At 45.9% G+C, this 22,046-nt stretch overlaps 1 protein-coding gene and 1 non-coding gene across 3 annotated transcripts in view; one reads left to right on the forward strand and one right to left on the reverse strand.

Annotated features, from left to right (window-relative positions):
* Positions 1-22,046, forward strand: part of KAZN (kazrin, periplakin interacting protein) — a 1,237,957-nt gene that overhangs the window by 221,350 nt on the left and 994,561 nt on the right. The gene's annotated exons all lie outside the window — the stretch shown is intronic.
* LOC116272036 lies at positions 4,108-4,210 on the reverse strand. Its single transcript, XR_004180765.1, has one exon. It is a non-coding gene; the product is annotated as a U6 spliceosomal RNA (small nuclear RNA).

Below are 22,046 nucleotides of genomic sequence, written 5' to 3' on the forward strand. Positions count from 1 at the left end.
CTCATGGTTCTGCAGGCTGTATAGGAAGCATGATGCTGGCATCTGCTTGGCTTCTGGGGAGGCCTCAGGAAACTTATAATCATGGCAGAAGGCAAAGAGGAACGGCGTCTCACATGGGCAGAGAAGGAGCAAGAGAGAGGGGGAGGTACTGTGCACTTTTTTAAACAACCAGGTCATGTGAGAACTCATTCACTATCATGAGAACAGCACCAAAGGGATGGTGCTAAACCATTCATGGGAAACCACCCCCATGATCAAATCACCTCCCACCAGGCCCCACCTCCAACACTGGGGACTACAATTGAACATGAGATTTGGGTGGGGACACAGATCCAAACCATATCACATATCTAGTTTTATTACAAGGGTTTGGGTTTCATCTTACCTCAAGGTTAGGTTTAGCATCAGTAGATTGTAGATGCCCATCTTCCTTCACTGGGCCCAGAGGTACCTGGTCCAAATATAACCGACTTTGAGTTCTTAGGGAAGGATACTTCAGTGGATTGTGAAACCTAAAGGAAGTAGGGAGGGAAGATTCTTTGGAGGGGATTGGTAGTGTTCTCAGGACAGTGGACATGTGCTGTCTCTGGCTTCTGGTACCCATGCATCCTTCTGCTGCTAACTGTGTCTGACCTTGTGTCTGACCTTGCTTTCTCCCGCCCCCTGTCTGTGTGCCCTGGGAGGGACTTCACCTCTGACTTAGGGAGCATTTGACGTAGGTTTTAGCTAATCAGAGAATCATATATTTTTACTAGAGTGATTGAGTCAAGGATGGGCATACGAGCCAAAGAGAGCAGAGCAAGAGCCCCAGATGGGCAGTCTGGCAAAGGAGCTCTGTGCTCTTCTACTAGTCCACAGCCTATGATGGTGTCTAGTCTGGAACTGTGGCAGCCATCTTGGCACCATGAGGCAAGAGCTGACTGAGGATATTGCCCAACTCAGAGGAAGCAGAGGTGAGAGAAGGAGAGGGAGAACCCCACAAGTCAAACTGTGACTACCGTGGATATTTGAGTCTGCTCACCCATGTTGCTTCATCAAGGAATTTTAATTGATATAGCCTATCATATATGAGTATAGTTTTATTAGCAGGCATCTAGAAGATGGTTAACCAGGGAAAGGTGTGGTATGCAAACCTTCCCTTAGAAACCTCTTCTGTTGGTCAGCTAACTCATCACTATGGGGAATGAAACCCCATATTCTGGTTTACCATATACCAACCTGAAGTGCAAGGAGCAATAATTCCACAAGAATTACTTCAATAGAAGCGGGGGTTCATTTACAGGAGGAAAATCAGGCACAGAGAAATTATGTAAAGTATCCACAGTTATACAGTTAGGAATTGGAAGAACCCAGATTCAAATGCAGGCAATCTGGATCATGAATCCAAGCTTTTAATCACTATGCCTAATAAACACTTTTAAAAATTAAAAATATTTATTGAGGACCTACTATGGGTCCAATGTGGAATACATCCATGAATAAGATGCCCAAAGATCCTTCCCTCATGATATGAGCATTCAAATGCTTATATATGTGTGTGAAAATGTAGAAAATAAAGAAGAAAAATAGCAAGTAATGTTAGAAGGTGGTAAGTTCTGTGAAAAAGAACTAGCACACAAGCTAAGGGAGATCAGGGTAGAGGGTTCCAGTTTTCAATAGGGAGGTGAGAATCAGCCTCTTTGAGAAGATGACTTGGAAGAGGCGAGGGAGTTCCAGGAATATCTGAGCAAACATTCCAGATGCAGGAAATAGCCAGTGCAAGGCCCAGAGGCAGAAGGTGCCTGGTGTGCTCAAGCAGCAGCAGGGAAGTCAGCATGGTTGGAACCGAGTGTGTAGGACACAGTAGAAGATGAGGCTAGAGAAGTAATTCCAGATCTCAGAAAAGACTGGCCCCTGCAGGATTCTGAGCAAAGGAGAGACATGATCTGGCCGTGGCTGTGAAAGAGCCAGCTGTCAGTGGGTGTAGATGGGAAGTGTTGGCACCGGGAGACCCGGGTGAGAGATGAGGAAAGCTGGGTGTCAGCAGTGGAGGGGGTAAGAGGTGGTCAGATTCTGAATATGTTTCAAAGAAGAAATAAAAGAATTTGTAATAATTTTAGATGTGCAGCAGAAAGTGAGGCATCAGAGATAACTGTAAAGTGTTTGAGCAAAACTTGAGTAATTCAATAAAACCCAATTCTTCTTTGAACTTCACTCCTGTGGCCAAGGAATCAATAACCTCTTCTGAATCAGTAACTTCTTCTGCCTGGGGCCACTTTTGGCTCTGTTTTATCCAGAAGTGCCTCCTTGAATGAGCACACTGCTTTTTGACAGAGAGTTCCTATGTGAACCATCCCATTTCATTCCCATCACAATCCTGTGGGATTCTACTCCGTGTCATAACCAGGGAAACTGAGATTCAATGAGATAGTTGTTCACCTGACCCAGCTCACATAGTTGATGAGCTGATGTTCTCTATTCTGTTACAGTAGAAGAATATTCTGTTGTTATTAAGCCACAGTAGAAGCAATTGCCTCCTGGTTATAAAGTAGCTAATTGCACCTACCAGATCATTTTCATCATCCATGTAGTCAATTGGTTTTAAGCTGTGAGCATTGAAGCAGATTGTTCTTCGGAAGGCTTATCTGTAAATACATTCTTTCCATTTGCTGTAGATTTCTACCACATCACACTTAAGATCTAACATTTTTGTCCTTGTTTTTGGACAAAAAGGTACCTGTATTATGCTCTACTAGATTAAAACACCTACCTTGGTTACTGTTATTGTTTGTTTTTTGTTTTGGCTACTGCTCTGTGACATACTTCTTTTACCCTACTTTGTAGGGAGTAACTTGATAAGCAAGACGATATTTGATAGCAAAGCTGAGGAATGGGTAGTTGGCAGAGATGATTTTAAAATCCAGAAAAGCTGTAAAAATTATGTGAGAATGTAAATAATAGATCAAACCAGCTGTTGTCTGGAATTTCCACCAATATCTTGATGTCACTACTTGGGCAGCCAGAGTCTCTTCTGCTGGGACAATTCCATGGTTGTGTTTTCATTGCCATTTTCCTGCAGAGGCTGAAGCTCCACTTTTCTGCATTCTGCCTGCTTTTCGAGTGCATAAAATGAAACACACAGAGGCATGCCTTTTTTTTTTTTAAGCTGCATTCATGCTGTGTTGAGGTCAAAGATTTTAACCAAGTCAAGCAATGTGGATGTTGAGGCTTCAGGGAGATGGTTGTCTCCAACAGATGTCAGCCTTGTTGATGAGTATGTACCTTCTGCTGCATCTTCTGCAGGACCATTCCCTCCCAGCATCTCTGTGACTCCAGTTTTCCCCGTTGGAAATGAGTGCTTTGTTGCAGAGAAGAGAATCACTCCGAGCAGGTGTGTAGTCAGATGAATTTTTAAGCAAGGATTCCAAACACAGAGAAGAGGAGAGGCAACAGGAGAGGCAAGGATGGAAAAGTGAAGGAGGTTTCTGCTTCTCCTTATGAAATAAATAGGCATTTCTAATAGAGTAAACCATTTCATGCCTGGATGGGCGCAATCACCCGCAAATGGGACGGTAGCCTCCCTTCAAGTTCTCCTTCTTCCTGGCTATTCTATTTCTCTCAGATCAATCTTCCCAAATGACTTCTGAGGTGTCCTCCCTCACTGAAAGCTCCCAGTTGGGCCTGTATTATCTATGGGTCAAACACACACACCCCTGGTCTCAGTGGTCAAGGACGGAAAGTGATGGAATCCAACCTAAACCCATCCATGCTGCCACCCTCTCCTGGGGCCTTTTCTTCACCAGCTCCCAAGTGGCCCAGGCTTCTCCCTTCATCTCTCAGTCATGACCAATGTGTGGCTGGCCCCTCAGAGGCTCCTTCCCAGTGGGAGCCCTCCCCATTCATTCTGACCCAGGCAAGGGTCTACCTTTCTGTGATGACTTTCCCCCCATTTGCAAGATGCATTTCACATGTAACTCTGTTCCTTTCTTATATCATAAATCACCTTACGTAAATATTTTTGTAGTGCACAACCACAATTTCAACATTTGGTGTCACCTGTTTTGCTTTGCCTCACATTGTTTCCTTGGAGCACGTTCACTAAGGTGAAATGACCTTCCGAAGACTGAGCAAAACATGGGACGCTTCACAAATTGGGGTGTCATTCTTACACAGGGGCTGTGCTAATCTTCTGTGTACCATTCTCATTTTAATATGTGCTGCTGAAGCAAGCCCCTATGATGACACTTTTACCATGCCACCCGTCCCTGCCTAGCCGCTGGCTCTCTCTAGCCTCACACAACCTGGCACCTAATCAGACACTGTTTTATCTGGGTTCAGTGTCATCGTCTTAACCACAATCCAGGCTTGTTCAAGTCAGGGATCTTGCATTCAGCTTCATTGTTAATATCACATCAGTTATGACCATCCTTGGCACATAATAGACACTGGTGAAACCCACATTTTGACTTAAACTCACAGAGAAAAAGAAGGGAAGATCTTTTCTTATTTATCGCTTAAGCTCTCTGGAAAAGGACATGTTGTTATATTCACCGATGGTCTCTCTGAGTTCCCGAAGTCCCATCAGTCCCCTCAAGGGTGCTGGCAATGTTTGGTGTGGACAGTGCCTCTGAGGCCCGCCCTCTTGCAGGATATTTACTTGTTCATTCATTCATTCTTCCATTCATAAACTGTGCACAGAGCACCTGCTCTGTTCTTGGCATGGAGATGTGGTTCGGAAAGAGACAAAATCCAGCTTTCACACGGAGCTCGTGGTCAGTCTCCTGTTGGGGGTTAGCGCTGGGGAGGGGAGAGAGGGAGACACAGCAAACAAGTAAGTGAGTCAATAAGGGCTTCCCATTGAGACGCGGCTCTGAGGAAAATGAAACACATATTGCAGTAGCGAGTGGATGGGGTAATGGGTGGCCGTGGTGAGGCCTCAATAACAAGATCAGATTCCACAGGCGCGTGAGACTAGTCTCCCAGGAAGAGGGAACAGCAGGTGCCAAAACTGGAAGGCAGGTCTTCTCCGTCTCAGCGCTATTGACATTTGGGGCTGGAGAATCCTCTCTTGTGGAGGGGCATCCTGTGCTCTGTGGGATGTTTAGTAGCTTCTCTGGCCTCTACCCACTGGTCGTCGGGAGCACCATCCTCCCCCTGCCCCGTCCCGATTGTGACTATCAAAAATGTGTGGCAGTGGGGTTTGTGGGTCAGTGGTGGCCCCCAGAAAGACGTGTCCATGTCCTAGCCAAACATTCCTGGGGACCTGTGATGGTGACCTTGATTGGAAAAAGGATCTATGCAGAGGTAATTTAAAAGGGTCTCAAGGTGAAATCACCCTGGATCATCCAGATGGGCTTAAATCCAGTGACACGTGGAGACAGAGAGGCGAAGACAGAGATACAGAAGACAAGGCAATGTGAAGACAGAGGCAGAGAGCTGGGGACTCTGCCACAGGGAAAGCCAAAGCCACCAGAAGCTGGGAGGGTCTGTGGTTCCCTGGAACCTTTTGGGGGAGTGGGGCCCGGCTGACACCTTAGTTTTCAACTCCAGCCTTAACTGGAAGATAGTAAATTTCTGTTAAGTCACCCAGTTTGGGGTGACTTCTTACAGCAGCCACAGGAAAGGAATGCAGGGGAAAAAGGCATCCATGGAAGAAACATTACCCTCAGGTGACAAAGATCAGGGCAGGTTCCAGGAACCATTACCCTCAGGCAACAAGGATCAGGGCAGATTTGAGGAACCATTACCTTCAGGCAACAAAGATCAGGGCAGGATTGAGGAACCATGGGAAGGCAGGTATAACTGCAGCCTCGGTCAGTAAGGCCAGTGGAGTGGGTGGGGTGGGGTGGGGGCTGGAGGTTGCGGGCAGGTCTTACCTGGCCTTAGAGGCCCTAATAAGGAATTTAGGGTTTGTTGTAAGTGGGAGGTATATTAAGCACTGAGGGTTTCGGACTAGCCAGTGACATGATCTGGTTTATATCTGTAGCAGATTTTTCTCACTACTTAAGTGGATTGTGTGTGTGGTGGAGCAAAATGAAGCTGGGATTCCTTAGGACACAGTTGCAACTGAAACGGGCAGGACTTTCGGCCACGTGAGGCACGAAGACCTTTCTCTCATTATGGGGTTCCCTAGGGGAAGCAGCCAAAGATAGACGCTTCCTCCTCTAGAATTCCAACAGGAAAAGGCCTCGCATCTGGTATTCCATGTGTCATAAAGGCAGAAGCCCTCGTCTGCACCCCCTGCCAAGATGCTTAATTTATTTATTACATTTTAAGATGAAGAAACGGAAGCATAAAAGGAAAAAGTGATACCTGAGGCCCACAGACACAGAAGTATTCACTGGCAGAGCGGGAATCTGAACCCAAGCTTCAGATGTTCTTTCCTGATATGCTTCCTTTATTTGTACAGAGTGGTGCATTTTATTAAAGGTCTTATTTGAATTTTACAATGACCTGATGAGAGACATGGCATAAATAACACTTTTATTTTACAAATGCAAAGGTATAATAAAAAAAATAAAATAAGGACGATCAGAGAGGTGAAGTGATTTCCCCAACGTCACACAGCTTTGAAGAGGTGGGATTGTAAATCAACCTTGGGTCTTCTAACCCCTGATCTGATGTTCCTCCTTGGACTGCTTATGCTGGGTCTTGGAGAACGGTGAAGTAACTACCTAAATATTACATGTCTCCCACCACTGGCCAGGTGTGGTGGCTCATGCCTGTAATCCCAGCACTTTGGGAGGCCGAGGTGGGCGGATCATTTGAGGTCAGGAGTTCAAGACAAGCCTGGCCAACATGGTGAAACCCTGTCTCTACTAAAAATACAAAAATTAGCTGGGTGTGGTGGTGGGCGCCTGTGATCCCAGCTACTCAGGAGGTTGAGGCAGGAGAATCACTTGAACCCGGGAGATAGAGGTTACAGTGAGCCAAGATCATACCACTGCACCCCAGCCTGGGTGACAGAGTGAGACTCCATCTCAAACAAAACAAAACAAAAGTTTCCCACCACCTCTTTGCCTCCAGTGACTTCTTTCCAACTGAAAAGATTTCAATTTATGATTATACGTTGTTCCTTGCCCTTTAGGCAAGTTCAATTTCATTGTCCAGATGCAAAAACTATTTCACAGTGAAGGCTGCACATAAAAAGAAAAACGAGGAAGCTGTTTAACATAGGGCATGCCAGATCTGAAAACAATTTTAGAGGTAATGTAGGATCCGTGAAACCTATATATGTTTTCCAATAGCTGAGAAAAAGCATACCCCTTTACTGTGTGTGTGTGTGGTTTTTTTTTTTTGGTCTGAGTGTGTGTTCGCAGGGCGCGGTGGCTCACGCCTGTAATCCCAGCACTTTGGGAGGCCGAGGCGGGCGGATCGCGCGGTCAGGAGATCGAGACCATCCTGGCTAACACGGTGAAACCCGTCTCTACTAAAAATGCAAAAAATTAGCCAGGCGTGCTGGCGGGTGCCTGTAGTCCCAGCTACTCTGAGGCTGAGGGAGGAGAATGGCATGAACCCGGGAGGCGGAGCTTGCAGTGAGCCGAGATTGCGCCACCGCACTCCAGCCTGGGCGGCAGAGCGAGACTCTGTCTCAAAAAAAAAAAAAAATAAACAAAATAAAAAATAAAATAAATAAATAAACAAAGGTTCACATAACACTGGAGCCATGGTAAAGCCAGGAGGCCAGGAAATCTGACACTAATGGGGACAGGGTATTTCCTACTCAGGAAATTAGCAGAGTCTCTGCCTTTCTCTATGTATGTATGCACTCAGAAGTGCTCTGGGGTCCTCTGACCTTTCCCCGTCATCCTTGGTAAGAGAGAACGCGCTAAATAAATCTAAAATGCTTTCACCTGACTCAGGAGTCTTGCTTTGAAAGAATGCATGGGGTTATGAGAGAAAGGCTGTTCTTTGTGTATGTATCCAGTCTGTGAATTTGGTCACTAGAGGTATATGAAGCCCACACTGTGTGCCAGGCTTCGAGTCAGTGCTAGGGACACCCTGGCAGAGAGGAGACTTGGGCACTTGGCTCGTGGGATTGTTCTGTCCGGAGTGAAGAGAGATTTGAGGAAGTGTGGGAATGTTGTGAGGTCCCCGGGTCCACTCACGATGCTGGGAGGACCCGGTGGTCCTGGCAACACTGAATGCAATTCGAGGGCAAGGGGGAGCCAGAGTCTGAGTTTGCAAGACAGTGCCGAATATCAAATCTGAAGGTCCCAGGAGGCTGAGTGGGATTGGAGTAGAAAAGTCTAAGGTTAGGCAGAGCGCAGTGAAGTGAGCTAGTGGGGCAGTGAGCTCAGTGCTCAGTCTGTGAACATCAGGAGGCCAGGAGCTTCCTTTTTGTGTGCTGGGGGGCAAACAGTTTCTCAGGGGATAAGGTGGTACTGCACCATCTTTGTGCTTTGGTGCACAATTGCCACCAAGGGGTGCTGGTGCCTGAGGCTGGCATGAAGTCCTCTCGGTGAGCAGCCAAGTGGGGAGATCTGCTCCATGAGTCATGCTGCGTTAGTTTGCTAAGAGGGAGTCATGCTGTGTTAGTTTACTAGGACCGCCATAGCCATCCTACGGACTAGGTGGCTTAAACCATCAACATTTATTTTCTCCCAGTTCTAGAGGCTGGAAGTCCAAGATCAAGACACTTGCAGGGGGTGATTGCTACTGTGGTCTCTCTCCTTGACTTGCAGACGGCGGCCTTCTTGCTGCCTCTTCACATGGCTCTTCCTCTGTGTACCCCTGCGGTCTCTTTGTGTGCCCAAATTTCCTCTTCTCGTAAGTACACCAATCATATTGGATTAGGGATCACCCAAACAGCCTCATTTTACCTTAATTTTCTCTTGAAAGCCTCTATCTCCAAGTCTAGTCACATTCTGAGGTACTGGGGGTTAGGACTTGAACATATGAATTTGGGGGGTGAGGAGGGACATATTCCAGCCTATAACAGGTGTCCTCACTTTTTATTGTCTTTTTGTCTTTGGAGAGCTGAGACTGGAAGCCACCCCAGAATAGATATAGCACGTTAACCATAGCGTCAGGAAATCTCCATTTTCATCTTCAGCCCTTCAGCCCATCTGATCATTAATTTGGTTCATAAAGTCCTGGTGCTAGAAGTACAGTTTTTGGATACATGAATTGCCTAAACAGAAGCCATTCCATCTTTAAGGGAATTTTAACATAAGTCTCGCAGGTAATAAAGCGGATGCACTTGTTCTCTAATTATTTATTTATGGACCCACTTCCCTTGCTCAACCAAGGCCTCCTAAAAGGCACTGAGTTTTCTTTGTTTATCTTGGTACCCACTGCTCGGAACAGAGTCCAGCACATAGGGACACACATGGTACCCTGTCTGTGGAGCTGAATTTGTTGAAGTTGCCTCACGGTTGAATGGGTCTTTGTGCCTAGAGAGGAAGGCATGAAAGGGAATGTTTAGTTGGATGCCAGATAATAGAGAAGCCGGACACACTTTTGGTCTTTGGGCTCCAGCTTTGTGCTCTTCTTTCCCTCTGACACTCGGTCCCTGTGCCCCTATGGAGTGAACACTCTGCCAAGCCTAAAAGTCCAGCCCAAATATGTCAGCTTTTTCTTATCCATCAGCCAAGTTCAGGGATATTCCTTCAAGCATCAGGGCTAATTAAATGGGATGTGAAAGGCCAAACTGCCCTGTGGCTCCCACCCGATTCCTCCCCTGAATCCTCCACTTTCCAGTGGGAGAATTGGCAAGAGGGAGGGGCTCCTGGTTGGCTGCCCATCTGTGGGGCCGTGCTGCATCTTTGCGGAGCTCAGATGAGTCTAGGGGGAAGACATCTTATTGGGGCTTACTCAGTACCACTCGTCCATCTTCTCCATGTTCTTCTCCTGATGGGTGTTACACTTGTCCATTGTCCATTTTCCCAGCAGCCCACAGGAAAAGAGAGCCATAGAGCCATCACATGGAAAAACAGGGCAGGAGATGTGGGGGAGAGAGAAGAGGAAGTGAGCAAGTGAGTGAGAGAGAGAGAGGTTATATGCACGTTCCTATCCATTTGTGAGTTTGCTGAAACACTGGCCTTTGTGTAAAGGAAAACATTTCACGATTCTGCCGCCTGATGGATGAAACTCGTTTGATCACAAAAGTAAATTAAAAGAAAAGCAGCCCTTGTCACATTTTATGTATGCAGATAATTGAGAGAAGTGAACAAATATAGCCAGCAAGCTGTATACGTAATATAATACAAGATAGAACATTTAAAAAAATGAACAAGATTCAGAAACTCTAATCAATTACATTTTACAACAGTCAGTAAGTCTGTCTCTTATTATCTTTCTGCTGACCATAAGTGAATTAGCACTTTCTGATTAAAAGCTTCTTTCCTTGGGTCAAAAATGTTAAGGGCTATCACCTCTCTCCTCTTTCTTTTTTTCATGTATGTAGCTCTGAGCATGGTATTGTGGCCTCTCCTTCCAAATGTGTGGGGCGGGCAAGTGGCTGGGGGCACCTCCATCCAGCCATCAGTGGGGACTTCACTCCCATCTGTAATGTGTTCCTGGTAACCGTGCCAGGCAGCTCCTTCTGTATGCAAGGTGGAACGTCTCTCTTCAAAACGAGTGCCTCTTGGTGTATTTTCACCATTAATAAGCTGATTCTTTATTATTAAAAAAAATTCTGAGACCACTTATTTCCTGCTGCCTTATTCATTTGGTTAATGCATGCTGTTTCTGAAAAAATAAATATTAATGTAGCATGTCTTGTGGGAGCAGGTCTTTGGGGGTGGAGGGAGGAGATCTGTGAACCTGTGGATAACATACCTGAACCCTCTGCCGTCAAGATAATAATTGGGCTTGCCCTGAGTAAAAGTAGTCATTATTTTAGTAACCAGAAAGCTGTGAATCCTTCTTGCTGCCTCTGGAGTTGACTGATTCCTCCTCAGTGAGAACGTCTCTTTTGGGGACCTGATATTAACACTGTCTGTGCTGATGGTCTCATCAACCCTCTGATACAGGTAGAGAATGTAGCATTTAGGCAATTCTGAAAAGAAAAGCTTTAAATAAGTATCAGCAATCCAAATTGTCAGAGGGTAGGGAGATGGCAGCGGAAACAGTGATTCATCAATGAAATGTGATTGGTTAATACTATGCAAGCAGTGTGTATTAGTCTGTTTTTGCATTGCTACGAAGACATACCTGAGACTAAGAAAAAAGGTTTCATCGGCTCCTGGTTTTGCAGGCTGTACAGGTTTCTGTTTCTAGGGAGGCCTCAGGAAGCTTACAATCATGGCAGAAGGTGAAGGGGAAGCAAAGCACATTTTCATGGCTAGCAGGAGAGAGAGAGAGAGAGAGAGAAGGGGGAAGAGCTGTACACCTTCGAACAACCAGATCTTGTGAGAACTCACTCGTTATCACAGGAAGAGCAAGGAGGAAATCTGCTCCCGTGATTTAATCACCTCCCACCAGGTCCCTCCCTCAACACTGGGGGTTACAATTTAACATGCGATTTGGGTGGGGACACAGAGCCAAACCATATCACAGTGTGATAAGTAAGGCCAAAGTAGGAAACACTGTCACTGGTCACCTCTTTGCCAGAGAGATGTTGAATCCATTTATTCATTTTTATTAGTCAATCAGATACGTTAGAGTTGAAATGGATCTTGAAATTTGTGTAGTTTGCCTCCTAAGCCCCTAAAACAAACAGTGTAGAAGGAGAAACCTTCTCCAGCACAATAGATAGATGTTTTATTGTGTTCTGCTTGGATCTCTTCAATTATGGGGAGCTCAGTACTTTTCAAGGCAACCTTATTGACTGTGAGGCGGTGCTAATGGTTGGAAACTTGTTTCTTTGTGGTTTTAGTTCAGAATCTTTTGGTTGGAGGTGGTGGGGAAAACATTCCCTCTACTTTCAGTTCATTGAGCTAAAAGAGGAATTTACTGGGTTATATAACTTTCAAGATTCTAGGTAAGGTGGGGTTCAGGTGAGACTTGATTCAGGGCTCAAAGGATATCGCCAAGCTTCATCTCAGCTCTGTTTCCTTCTAGTTGGCTTCGTCCTCAGGATCTGCTTGGTGGTCTCTGGCAAATTCAGACTCATTTTTTCAGGCACCACACCAATAGCTTCTTTCGAATTATTGGGAGTTTTTGTTCTCTCATTGGCCCAAACTGAGAACATATCAATTCCTGATGACTTTGTTTGTGTACCACCTGCCACTTACCCACAGAGCCTGAGATTGAGATTTGAGCACAAGTAGTTAATGTGGAAGGTGAGCGCAGGGAAAGAGGGAAAGTCAATAAAATACATTTAATGAAACTGGTTACTGCTATGAACAAATGAGGCTCAGCCCTACCGGGGTCCCTCAGAAATTGTGTAGAATGCCCCCAGAAGGACAGGATGTGATGGCTCATTGACACCCCATCTCCTGTCTCCACTAGTTGAAGATTATTTTTGGAGGTGTTTGCTCCCTTCCACCTCCCAACTCTGGGCTGAATTCAGATGGGATGTGCTAGGGTCAGGGGCGGGTGGTGGGGGCGGGCTTCTGATAAAGGCCTGAGGCAGAGAAGCAGGGGGTCACAGCAGGTGCTTGAGCAGTGATGCTACCAGGGTCCTAGGAACTGGGTGCCCTGGCTCAGCAGAAACCACAGGTGGGCTGAGGGATACAGAAAGTGACTGCCACCACCAGCCAGGGCCTGTGGCCTGAGCATGCATTGAGCTGATTGGCTAACCTCCATCACGGGCTACTTTCTTGAAGGTGGGTATGGAAGCTGCTCAGACTACATGCAATGAGAGTGGAGAAAATTTCTCCCAAGAACAAAATCAGGGTGCCATTACCAGAAAGAAGAAGAATGCATGCTGGAGAGTAAACTCAATAAGCATTCACTATACCACTGTTGAGCCAAAACCTGCCTTCTGATAACTTCTACCCATTCGTTGGAATGTTACCTCTAAATGGAATATTGAATTAACAGTATGTTTCCCCCATACATGACAGCCCCTCAGATATTAGGAGATAATTAGCCTGTCTGCCTTTGGACTTTTCTCTAATGCAGTATGGGTTAGAGAACCCATGCTTAGATTCTTTAACTATTGGAGGACTTTTCGTGGTGGTCCTAGTCACTGCTGTCTCCAACATCTCCATTGTTATGGTCCTCTATGGACCACTCTCTCAGCTCATTACAACAGGAAAGATGGGATTAGGTCCATCACACTAAGGATAGATGTGCACAAGGATAACCCTCGGGTTAAGAAATTGGGAGCATCTTGTGATGTGACCCTTGAAGTCTATTTTATTATATTCTGGTGATTTGAAAATGAATGATCTGGCCAGGCGCAGTGGCTCACACCTGTAATCCCAGCACTTTGGGAGGCCGAGGCGGGCGGATCACGAGGTCAAGAGATCGAAACCATCCTGGCTAACATGGTGAGATCCCATCTCTACTAAAAATACAAAAATTAGCTGGGCATGGTGGTGAGCACCTGTAATCCCAGCTACTTGGGAGGCTGAAGCAGGAGAATGGCTTAAACCCGGGAGGCGGAGGTTGCAGTGAGCCAAGATCGTGCCATTGCACTCCAGCCTGGTGACAGGGCGAGATGCCCTCTAAAAAAAAAAAAAAAAGTAAAAGAAAGAAAAGAAAAAAAAAAAAAGAAAGAAAGAAAATGGGGGAATCTATGTGTAACTCTCAGCCAGAAAATACTTTTCCCCTCCATTATCCAGTAATGGCCAATTCCTCTGTAGACAAATGCTGACTTGACTTGCCCAGTGTCTCTTCTTCTGGTAACAGAATCCCGAATGACCTCTCTGGAAGCATTTCTGTGCTCAGTGTGGTTGGGATGGACGTATGGTGAAATGAGTGATCTGTTCTTGACCAAGCAGAGTCCTCACACTCTTCTCCAAGGGGTTTGTTGATGGTGACCTGTGACCTTGTCTTGGCTAATTGTCATAATCCCATCAAGGATGGGTTCATGACCCCAAGGCAGGACCGAGCACAGGATGCCTCCTGAAACATAGGTTTAGGGATGCTGGAGGCCTTTCCAGCCATGTGGAGCCTGAGGATGAAGCCGCAAGAGAAGCATGAGATGACCAGAAACCAGGTGTGTCGCATCCTTCTGACCTCTAAGTCCTGCCTCGATGGAGCAGTCTACAGTGGACATTTCATCATAGGGGATGACACAGTTCTGATTTCTGCTTCTGCCACAAAATGAATCCTCGTTAACACATTCATGACATTAAGACATTTAATAGATTGTATCAAATAGTGGGAAAATAAGTGGATTCAAGTCAGAAGTTCTAGGATTTAGCTGGATGCTACGTCTCTCCACTGGGAGACAGAGTCTGAGCCAATTTTCTCATCTGTATGCTTAGTTTCTGCTTTGAAGAAGATTAAGTGTGGGCAATAGAAAGTGGTAAGATAAAGTGATGCGATGGACATATGGGTATTGTGGTCCATCTTTATTAAACTACATGGTTAAAAAAAAAATCATCCACTAGGTCAAAATGGTCAGATCAGTAGCTCCAAGAAGACATGGGCTAAAAGGATCCTCCCTAGATGTTGAAACAACTGTGGATTTTCACAGAACATTTAGTATGTGAATGGACAAGGTAGTTTTGAGAGAGATGATCTTGTTTCATCTTGATGACTCTATGAGCCAGGTACTACTACTGTTCTCAAATCAAATATGAGAAATTGAAGCTCAAAAAATTAAATGACCTGCCCAAACTCATGCGGCCAGTACAGGCTGACTCCAGGGCAGGTGCTCTTGGCTATTGTCCTACGCCTTAGTAAAAGATCATTTTGTTGGTAACAGTAGAAACCTGTGTGGGCAAACGCCATACAGCCCCTTTATGTAAAGGGGCACAGTCATGAATTTGTTTTCAAAACAAAAGACATATTAGCAGCATATTCTTTTCTAAATGGTCCACCTCGGGATTTCCAGCTTCCAGGCCTCTGCTTTCATGGTACTCTCGGAACACACTGGCCTTCATCTCCTCCCCGTTTTTCTCTGCTTGATTGTTATTAATCGCATAAACAACTTGACAGCAATAAAAAGGGAAAATGGAAAGAGAGAAAAATTACCTATAGTTCTATCCATTCTTTAAAATCTCAGATTAAATGACATATTTTCCAACAAATTGTCCTGGGAGTCTACTGCCTCTCACAAGCATGCATGCATATGCACCTGCACACACACACATGCACGCATGCACACATACACTCACACATTCACACATTATTACATTGGTGCAAAAGTAATTGCAGTTTTTGTCATTAAAAGTAATGGCAAAAACCGCAATTACTTTTGCACCAGCCTGAAACCTGCTTAGTAGGATTGCATGTTTCTTGCTTTCACTGGACTGCAGTGGCAGCACCCAGGCCTGTTCATCTCCGCTTCCTTCACAGCACCCTGTGAGGAGGCCTTGCCCACATCACCTGCTCAGTAATTATTTGTTGAATTACAAGCAGACTATAGTAAAATTTTATGTTCCTCTCCAAGGGACAGTGAGTAACGACATATTAAAAGTCAGCCGAATAGCTGGTATCTGGCTCTTAGTCTTGGCGAGGCTTTGGATAGTTCTTAAAAGTTGACATTCTTCCTGGACTTGCAGTCTGATTGCATGAGGCTCTCCAGGGAATAAAAATTAGCCTGCTGTCTGAAATGTTTATGAAAACAGCTAAATTTAGATGATCAAAGATTTCGGGAATCTGGGGGCCCTTGAGATTGAAGACTGATATCTTTTACAAGCATCTCGAACAGCAAAGGTTTTTTCTTCAGAAATTCCCCTGCAGAGGCGTTTAAAGTTCTGGTTGGAAGCTGTTTTAATTTCTCTTTAATTGGTGGGATGGAACAAGGTCTCGTTTAAGTAGACCACTTGAGCATTTTCTTTTCCTCTGTCCATTGGCTCCAAGCTGACTTTTGAAGAGAGTGTTGCTTTTGACCAAACTGGAATTAATTTTAAAAGAGAAGGCAGGTCTGTCGATCAAGTTTAACATGTGGATGAATTTGCCGTCTTGAATTAAAATGGAAGCTGCTCAAAAGATTCCGAAAGGAACTATCCTCTAGAATTTTGCTAAAAATGTGGGAAATATGTTCAGGTCACAGAGATGAGAAACTTGCTGTAAGTCTTGCTTGTCCCATCAGAGAGTCCCCACTTTAAACTTGGTTCATGTAGCAATAATTGGCATTCTTGTTACTGGCTCCCAAGCAGTGATTTGTTATGGATGTCTTTGCAGGATGGGGGAGAGACAGGAGATTGGGCAAGAGGAGGGTCTTTGTGGAAAACCCATTAAGGCCTGAGAGAGCAAAGCTAAAGGATCACATTGTGGTGGGAAAGTCAAATGGGTAGCACACCGTCACTTCTGGGTGGCTATTTGGTTTGTACTGAATCTCCCTCAGAGGGAGGCAGGACTGTGGAGTTTTGGGGAGCCCCAGCCTCAATAGGGCACAAAGGGATGTCCTCTGGCTCACTCCATCTCCCCGGGACCTTGGGCAAACTATTTAGCCTCACCGAGCCTCAGATGCCCACCTGTGAGGTAGGAAAGGTGATAGCCCTCACCTCACAGAGTGTCAGGGAACTAACCCAGGTACTGTGTGGAAAGCTTTATAAAGTGCTTAACCCAGAGCCTGGCACTTAAGTATTATTAAATGGTTGCAAAGCGGGTGAAAGAAAATGCAAGCGGGATGCTTTGTTGAAATACAGGAGATCAGTGGCACAATCCTCCTTAGTCACGCAAATAAGACGGAATGCTGCAGAAAGGGATTCCATAAATTCCAAAGAGCTTCCCAACAGTGGTGACATAGGGCCCAGGTGCACAGTACCCTGGAAGGAAGAGTGGGAGATAACTAACCCGTGAGGGACGGGAAGGCCAGGGGATGGGAATGTGGCTTCTCCCCAGCTGCTTGCTGGCTCCTGGCTTGACTTTATGAGGTTAGTTTGTTTGTAAACAGAATGCTCCAAATTGCAACTCTTTGCCAATCCTGTGCCCAAGTGGAAGAGCCTCTAATGAGCCAAAGCCTGAATAATGACTGCAGTAAGCCCTGCTGGAGTGTATGGGGACTAGGACCAAGTGAGGAAGAGAGCTCATCAAGCTCGCTCTCAGTGGGGCTGGGGGCTTGGGGTTGAAACCAGGAGTCACTAAAGACCACCCAAAGCCGAGGGAGAGAAAGACTTTGCCAGCCAGGCCACTGTTTCCTTTAGGTTTGTGAAGTTTCCTTTGAAGCTCAGGAAGGATTTCTCCTCTTTGTCTTCTGAGGCAGGAGCTAACATGCCCTGGGTTTTCCCAACAAGTGAGGAAGGAAGGGTCACTGCTGGGAAGTGAAAGGGAAACGCTTTCATTAAGGAACCATCCCAGCCAAAGCTCCGAGAATGGAGTCCAGCCCAGTCCTTAGGAATATGCTTGTGTGGGATCATTCACACCAGAGGTGATGGTCAGGCAGGTGCACACCCAAGGCTTCTGTGCACACCCAAGGCTTCTCTTCTGGTGTTCAAAGCAACACCACTGAAATCTAGAAGTAAGTTTCTGTAAGAGGTAAGGTGCTCCCAGGTGCGTGGGTCAGGTGGCCCTATAGCCCTGGGCAGCTGCACTATACTGGCTCTTCCCAATATGGATCATCCATCTACTGACGAGAACCAGAGATTTCAGACTGGCTGGGACTCACAGGGTTGACTCTGTGCCTAGAGGGCTCAACACATGGGCTTTGGAGCCACACTGCTTAGGCTCAAGTTCTGCTGATACCACCTATCAGCTGGGTGTCCTTCAGCAAGTTGCTTAACCTCTGTGGCTTGGTTTCCTCATCTGCAAAATAAGAATAATAATAATATTCATTTCAGGGGGATGACCGCGGAGATTGAATCTGTTCAAATGTGTAAACTGCTGACAACAGTATCTTGCAGTGAGTAAGCCTACAGCAAATATGAGGCATTTATTTATTTATTTATTTATTTATTTATTTATTTATTTATTTATTTTTGAGATAGTTTCGCTCTTGTTGCCCAGGCTGGAGTGCAATGGCATGATCTTGGCTCACCACAACCTCCACTTTCTGGGTTCAGGTGATTCTCCTGCCTCACCTTCCTGAGTAGCTGGGATTACAGGCATGCGCCACCACACCCAGGCAGCCTGTTCTATCTTTTTTTTTTTTTTTTTGAGGTGGAGTCTCGCTCTGTCGCCCAGGCTGGAGTGCAGTGGCGTGATCTCCACTCACTGCAAGCTCCACCCCCTGGGTTCATGCCATTCTCCTGCCTCAGCCTCCCGTGTAACTGGGACTACAGGTGCCCGCCACCGTGCCCAGCTAATTTTTGTATTTTTAGTAGAGACAGGGTTTCACCGTGTTAGCCAGGATGGTCTCAATCTCCTCACCTCGTCATCCGCCCGTCTCAGCCTCCCAAAGTGTTGTGATTACAAGTGTGAGCCACCACGTCCGGCCTCTATCCTTAATTAGGCCTGTCAGTTAAGGAATTCTTCCGGGGGCTTGGGTGTGTATCTGAGCCAGACCACATAATAGATGAGTAATCCTGTGCAAGGCAGTTACTTTTTAAAGCTTTGATTTCCCATCTGTGAAATGGGGATAATAATATGGGCTTTGCAAAAATGTTGGAAAGATTAAATGTAGTGTACAATGCTAGTATTAAATAAATGTTACTTTGTGTGTGTGTGTGTGTATACATATCCTATATGTTAAAATGCCTTCAGTTGCAACTACTAGAAAATCTGCCCACATCTGACAAACTATATAGAAATGTGTTCTAGCACTTAACAGGAAGTCCTGAGACAGGGCGAGCTTCAGGGCTGGTTGACTGAAGCTCAGCGATGTCATCAAGGACAGAGGTTCTTTCCATTTCTCTGCCCTGCCATCATCAAGCTGGTAGCCACAGGGCTTAAGCAGATCTAGGAGTCACATCCAGACTTGACCACATTCAGAAGGAAGAAAGACCCATTCCTTCTATGGTTCACTCTTAGGAAAGTTCCCTAGAAGTATCCCAGCGGAACTTCTCTGATGTCTCATTGGTCACATGTATCTCCCACGCCTGTACCAGAACCAGTCACCGGAAGAGGAAACGGGATTCCCTCAGACCAATTCCCTCAGCCTCCCCTAGAACTCCCATGAGGTCATCCTGGAAAGGGAAGGTGGACATCTCCGCGTTGTTGGGATTCTGCTAGGAATGCAGAAGTGGGAGAAGATACCAGGCAGGCAACGGCGTACATCGCAGAGCCCAGGCTCATTTCTCAATAGCTCCCCTCATCACACCATCTCCATCCATGCCAGGTTTCATCCCCTGTCCAATTTTGGAAGCGTGTGCTCATGCTTTCTTTTCCAGGCATCTTGACTCCCACTCGTGGAATGAATGGGCAACGCGGCTGTGTGTTTCTAATGCTAACAGATGCTTCTGTGTTCCAAGACAGGCCTGGTGCTTCCAACATTAAGAATGGATCTAGTTTTACACATCACCTGCCTCCAGGGAGATTTAGAATTATACAAATTGTGCCAGGGCTGATGGACTCAAAGAGGCATGGCCAGCACATGTGGATGAAGTTAATGTCTGGGCTGGCCTTCCCAGAAAAGTGGCAGCCTTCTCTCCTTTCATTCTTTCGTTCTTCACAGTAGTTGCCCATAGAAAGCACATTCGAGAAAGCTCTAGAAAACATTTGAACCCCTTAATGCATTAATTTCTACCACTTCCCAAATACAACCCACTGAGTTGTCCCACGCTAGTTTGTCCTCTGTCCTGGACAGTGGCCACTCCTTTGCTCGTATCCAAATTTACTCTGCCCGTAGCCCATCGCTGCAGGATACTACAGGGAGAAGGCAAGCTGATGCAATACACCAAGCTCCTCATTATGGTAATGGCTACTGTGTTATCATTCCGGCAAAACCTATTTGGAATTCAGGTGCTTTTATTTGTTTGGTTTGGTTTACCTGAAATCCATGTCTTAAGCCTCCACTGCCGATGTCCTTCCCATCACATCACATGTACAGCTTACTAATCCTTCCAAGTCTAGTTCAGACACTGCCTCTTTCCTGAACACTTTGCTGGTTGCAAAGCTAGAGGATTTTTTTTTTTCCTCCTGGAGCTCCCAGCCCCATTACTCTATTTCACTTGTGCTCCCTGCAATATGCTTGACCTGATATTTCCGTTATTTATAAACTTGTATTTTCCCTCCTCAGGACAATTAGCTTCTGCAGAGGTGGCTAGTGGCCAGGGCTGATTGATATTAGCCTCCTACCCAGTGCCCAGCAGGGCATCGGCTGCAGGGCCGTAGAGGAGAGAATACTGTTCCAGAAAAAGGAATTCCAGATCCCTATTTGGCATCAGCCATGCTCTGGGCCTCAATTTTCTTTATCCATGAGATGAAAGGATCGGATCAGATTTTCTCTAAAATTCTTTATGGTCAAATAGGCTTTTGATAAAGCATGGAGTAATTGATTTACTCAAGTGTGGGAGGAGGGAAAGGGGATTTGAGGCAAGTGTGTGTGTGTGGGGGGGTTGGGTATGTATATGTGTGTGTGTGAAGTAGGAAGGAGGAAAGTGGTCAGCTTTCTTATTAACACACCGTATAGGCATCCATGAAAGTCTTCAAAAATGAGTCTGGCTCTAGGAACTGTAGAGAGGCAGGTGTCAGACCCACCTCTCTTTCTCCTGAAAGAGGTGACTTACAGGCAGTGCTTAGAGGGAAGCGCTTTATAATTAAACAGAGCCAGGTTTAAATCCTGGCCCCATCAGTTAGAAAGTGTGATTTTTGGACAAGCTGTCTAATCTTTCTAAGCCTCAATTTCCTTATCTGCAAAATTGGGGTAATACGAGGATTTGATTCAATAAAACACATGGCTATGAGGATTAAATGAGATAATATATCTAAGGCACCCAGCACAAGGCCTGGCATATAGAAAGTGCTTCACAGGTATAATAATAATAATTATTATTATTAATGAATATCTCAATAATTATAAGATGAAAACGGTTAAACGTTAAGTCCCCAGAAAACGTGTGCATGATCTCCATTCTCTTCTGATTATACAAAATACATTTAGAGTTCCGGTATAAGAGGGAGGGAGGCCTTCCCACCCCGCTTTTTGCTATCCCATATTTTCTTCCCTCTTTTTGACTTTTAAAAGAAAAAGAGCCCAATTCTTTTTAGCTTTTGAACACATTTTAGTTGTTTCCATAGCGAGTTTTAGACCTGCTTTGCTGGTGGTTCTTACACACGTGTAAACCGCCCCACCACACCCACCCGCCGCCCCGCTCCCCACACCCCGGCCCAGAAGTTTCGGGCTTCTCTGGTTTATGTGTCACTCTTCATTCTAATGACTTTTAAGGACAAGCAGCCCGAGTCTGTACCTGTCCAGGTGATGGGAGATCGGCTGGGAAGATGCCCTCATTCTCTGGGAAGAAAGACGTCCTGTCTAATCCTTGGCAGGCGGCAGAGGAGAGAGGATGCTTACAGACCGATGCCTTCCGCATCTCGCTTGCCAAGAATGAGTGGCATGTGAATAACGCTCCGCTCAGCAGTTCTGGGCAGGTGCCCAGGCCCAGCTAGGATGGTCCCTGTAGCCCTGGAGGAACCATGCCAAGAATCTGCACGCTGCCAAAAGCTTTCCTCCCTGGGCGCCATTCTGGCCGCTTAATTCTCCTGGCAAGCTGTTTCTAGATCATTCTTCTAAACTTCCCCCAGAAAACCCCCAGAAAAGGAATGGGAAAACCTGGAAATGGTGGGAAACATTTGGATTTTCTCCATGATGCTGTTGAAGTGATTACCATTTAAAAAAAAACTAAAAATAGCTGCTTGGAGAAAATGCCATGCTTGCCCCAGGTGGTCACAGGGGACCTGGCCACAGAAGCCATGCCTCTGCTTCCTCCTTCCGGGGCCTGAGAGCACAGAGGTTCCCGACGCCCACCTGTTGGCACAGAGCCTTTCCAAGGCTCAGCCCCATAGCTTTCTTCAGGAGGTAAAACTCATCTCTCGCCGATGGAACCAGATGTAATGAAGGACTCATTTACAATAATAAAAAAAACTCCTTTGGTCTCTGCAGTGATGCCAGGACTCCAAGGAGAAATGGTGGTTGTAGGACCTATTTGCCACGTAAATCACCCCCTTAGGCCTCAAAGAAT

This window comes from Papio anubis, chromosome 1, assembly GCF_008728515.1.
Source record: "Papio anubis isolate 15944 chromosome 1, Panubis1.0, whole genome shotgun sequence".
Taxonomy (NCBI): domain Eukaryota; kingdom Metazoa; phylum Chordata; class Mammalia; order Primates; family Cercopithecidae; genus Papio; species Papio anubis.